This window comes from Puma concolor, chromosome D2, assembly GCF_028749965.1.
Source record: "Puma concolor isolate L17-30 chromosome D2, mPumCon1.1.hap2, whole genome shotgun sequence".
NCBI classification, from domain to species: domain Eukaryota; kingdom Metazoa; phylum Chordata; class Mammalia; order Carnivora; family Felidae; genus Puma; species Puma concolor.
In genome coordinates, this window is record NC_141677.1 from 7569096 (window position 1) to 7573449 (window position 4354).

General features: G+C 41.9%; 1 long non-coding RNA gene across 1 annotated transcript; it reads right to left on the bottom strand.

The window, feature by feature from the left end:
• Positions 1–334: 334 nt before the first annotated feature.
• LOC147575751 (uncharacterized) lies at positions 335–1964 on the bottom strand. The gene is made up of 2 exons (XR_015241514.1): positions 1786–1964; positions 335–480 (listed from the first exon to the last, which is right to left on the bottom strand). It is a non-coding gene; the product is annotated as an uncharacterized LOC147575751 (long non-coding RNA).
• Between the last annotated feature and the right edge of the window lie 2390 nt (positions 1965–4354).

Genomic DNA, 4354 nt, shown 5'->3' on the forward strand with positions numbered 1-4354 from the left:
AAATGTCCAGGTGCATTAATGCCGTAGTGAACATCTCTTGTTCTGTCTTTCAATGCTATCCAACAAGAGCAAGTTATGTTTGGCCCTGTTCCCTGGACCCGTGGTAAGCATGACGCCCGGACTTGACTAATCATGATATCTTATCTTCCTGACAGCAGGGATAGGTCAGGAATGGGTAAGTAGCAACCAAGATGATCCAATGAGAGGCAATCCGGAGATGAATCAGCTGGAAAGAAGTGGTATTTTATTTCCTTGAACATTCATTCAGGTCTTTGAGTGTATGTTCTGTTTTCTGATCTCTCCGGTGTCTTGGGTGTTTTTCAGTGAGTGTTTGTTGGGAAGACAGTGGAATGGGATCGTCACTCTGTATCTTTTCTTAAAGCCTGGTTTGAGTAATCATGCTAGAGAACAGAGACAGATCCCTTCCCTTTCTTTCTTTCTTTCTTTCTTTCTTTCTTTCTTTCTTTCGCAGCCAAATGCCTGAGTAAAAAATAGAGTTTAGTTACAAAGTCTTTCTACACATTCATAAAAACCATTAAGATGTCTGTGGGCTCAGTCCACTGAGGTAAGATAATCCATCTTTTTGGGTAAATAGGTCACCTGAGCAATGGGTCAAGAAGATGGCTCAGACACTGCAATTATTTGAGGATGAACAGTCAAGTTCTTGTTATTTATGAATGTCATGCCAAGATAATCTAGTGACACCTGGATTCAAACTGAAATCAGTTAATATGGGGCGCCTGGGTGGCTCAGTCAGTTAAGCGTCTGACTCTTGATTTCGGCTCAGGGCCCAATCTCATGGTTCATGAGTTCGAGCCCCGTGTCGGGCTCTGTGTTGACAGCACGGAGCCTACTTGGGATTTTCTCTCTCTCCTTTTCTCTCTGCCCCTCCCCTGCTCATGCTCTCTTTCTTTCAAAACTAAGAAAATACACTTCAAAAAAGAGAAATCAATTAATATATGCCAGTTTATCTCTAAACCTCAGCCCTCTAGAATGCTCTGTTGTAACCAGACATCAACCCCAAGGAACATCTCTCTTGGTCCTGAGGCACGGCAGGTCTTAAGTGTTCAGATAGCTCTTTGGTCATCAAGGTGCCGATGCTCAGAGTCTATGGAGGGGAGTCAGAGTGTTTTCAGTAACCCCACTTTTCATGTACTGATGCCCTGCCCTTGTTCAGTCTTGAGGCTATTGAGATAAGGGAGGAACCAGTTTTTTAAAATCTCCCGTTGCCTTTCCTTTCCTTTAGCATTAGCTGATCAAAAATACAGATACTGAGCCCATGGTTCCTGGCCTCAGAGGTTGTCATAGGTAATCATGACAGACACTGTCAGTAATCCAGTAAATTTGGACTGGGTGTGCCTTCAAAAGAAACATGAGAGCGGAGAGGATTTAGAAGTATGGCTTTTGCCTTTTGCCATCCATACGACACACATTTGTTCATGAATCACGCAGCAGTATCATTTTCACTTAAATTGTTTTTTGAGTTTTTCTTTTTTTAAACAAAACAAAACTCTTTTAATGTTTACTTGGTTTTGAGAGAGAGAGGGAGACACAGAATCGGAAGCAGGCTCCAGGCTCCGAGCTGTCAGCACAGAGTCTGACGCGGGGCTCGAACTCCCGGACCGCGAGATCGTGACCTGAGGCCAGGTCGGATGCTCAACTGACTGAGCCACCCAGGCACCCCCATATTTGGTTTTCAATCTGTTCTTCGCACTGGCAAAGTTATTTTAATAAATAAATATTATTTATTTAATAGTCATTTAGTTAAATGATATTCTTACTCACACCCGCCAAAGGGTCTTCATCTTCTACTTAACACATTCCAAATTTGTCGTCATGGTCCTCGGTGTTTTCCATGATGTGGTTCCAAGCTAAAGTTCACATTTTATTGGTCAATTCTGTCACATAAGGACACAGTGGTAGATGATGTGTTGCTTTCTTTACTCAGTGGACACATTCTTTGACTGAGTCCTATGAATCAATCAAATATTTTGATGTCAGTGCTATATCCTAGTTATTTCGAGAACTGTTACATGATGAGGTGTTAGAGGAAAAAAAAAAAAGAAACGTCAGGCTTAATCTAACAAAGAAATGTAATTAAAAAATACAGTATTAAATCTGCATCACTGGGTTACAAAAACAATAAAAACTTAATCAATAGCCTTTGAAATAAAATGTTAGCAAGCACATTGAAAAACATTGCCAAAAGCATCTTCTGGTCTTGATTTTACTAATCAGTTTTAATGGAAAAGTCTTTTTCTCACCAAGGGTCTGTGAAGATTTCCAGGAAGCAGGTCCCCAAACTTTTCTTTTCTGGAAAGTGTTGCTCAACTGTGCATTTCTAATGTAATGTGCCCAGAGATTACAAATAAAGACCAGCGGAGATAAGGAAAGTCACAGCCCAAGCCATCCCAATGTAAATAAATACAATTAAGTCGTGGTTAAAATGAAAAAAGAACACTTTCCAGCATGGTCAGCGGACACAAAGGCAGAGGGTTTAAGCAGACTTGAAACAAACCCATCACTTTTTGGTAAAGGAGCAGAGACTGAGAAGTGGAATAAGGGATTCTGGGGGTTGAGGGTAAAGGAAGTAGTTATGTTCAAAGACCACTCCTGTGACACGTATCTCAGCAGAACCGAGGAATATCTGCGAATCCCATTTTTTTAAACCGCAACGATGGAGTTAACGTCTCCCATAAATGGTATATATCATGTAAGTGCCTAGCCAAGTACTCACGCCTCACGCCTCACTATTAAATTCACACAACACCCCCCCCCCCTTCCTCAAAGCACATGTGTTTATACATGTCACCTCTGTTCGTCTCTCGCCTCTCTGTGGAAACCCAGCAGAGCAATGTTGAGCGACTCAGTCAAGGTCACAGCGTGATCGAAATGCTTGGGAGCTGGAAGGGAACCCAGAACACCCTCTCCGGTGCCACACGCGTGAGGTCACAAGGCTGGGCAAAAAGCATTGCGATTGTATGCATGTGTAAGTGCTGTACCAGTGCTAAATAATAATGCATGTAGTGCTTCCCACTTAAGATATGTTCTTGGCTAACTCTGTTGGAAAATATTATATGGAGATTTCTCCATGGTAAAAAAAAAATTTTTTTTTTTGAGCAAAGTTTATTTTATTTTATTTCCCATCCACTCTTCTTTATTTCTATTCTTCTGCTCATTAGCCATATAGTTTATTTTATATTATTTTATCTTTTTAATATGAAATTTATTGTCAAATTGCCTTCCATCCAACACCCAGTGTTTTCTGAGCAAAGTTTAAACAAAAGAAAAAATAAGATCTGAAACCCAGAATATTCCATTTTTCCAGGAATATTCCAATATTCCAATTTTCCAATCTCCCATGTTTCAGGAATGGCGGTGGCCCTAGCAACCTCATTTTGCTAAGGCTGTTAGGTGTGGAGGTAGAATCGCACAGTTCAGGTATTCTTTCCAGAGAGAATCATCAAACTAACGTAAGCAAGACCACGTCCCGACATGGAAAGTAATGTAACAAAGCAAATGCTGCATGGAAAAAACAAAATCCTTGGACAATGGTGCACAAGCAGGTCTCATGCATGCCTAACCTGGGTGTCCCCGGGGCTGGGAGATGTGTAGGTACCACGGGAGCTGACAGCCGGCCAGCACATAGGAGCTCAATCCTTCTGCAAGATGAGAAACATTGATGTCTGCCGAGAAGGCTCTTGAGAAATGAGATGGGACTCAAACGTTTGGGAAGGTAGAGAGATTCCTGAGTAATCTGTTGTGGGTATAAACTAATCAGCTTCTAGCTTTTGTGAAGGCATTAATCAACCGGACAAATCGCAGGCTATCTGGAGAAAACCCCCTAAGGAGAACCTTCGGGATGAACCTTCAACATCTCCTAGCAGATTAGAGTCACGCGGTGGGACAGGGAGACACTGACTTCTCACCGAATAGCACATCCTTCCACATCAGCCTGAAGAATTTAAAAGCTGAGGTGCTGGGGCACCTGGCTGGCTCAGTCAGTAGAACCCGTCAACTCTCAATCTCAGGGGCGTGAGTTCGAGCCCCACATTGGGCATAAGAATTACTTAAAAAAAAAAAACAATAAAATAAAATAAAAAACGAAACTGACATGCTGCCTTGAGTCTTGTCTTCTGCTGCCGTGGTGACCTTGAAGTTATGAGCCCCAGATTTCATAGCTATTGAATACAAGCAGATTTAGTCCTGAGCTTCACAGAAGGACCTCCAGATAGGCAGAGATTTTGTGGGGTTGAGAAATAGTAAGTGTTACACCACTGAGATTTAGGGAAGTGTTTGTTACTGCAGCACAGCCTAGCTTATTCAGACCGCTACACATAAGATTGAAATGACT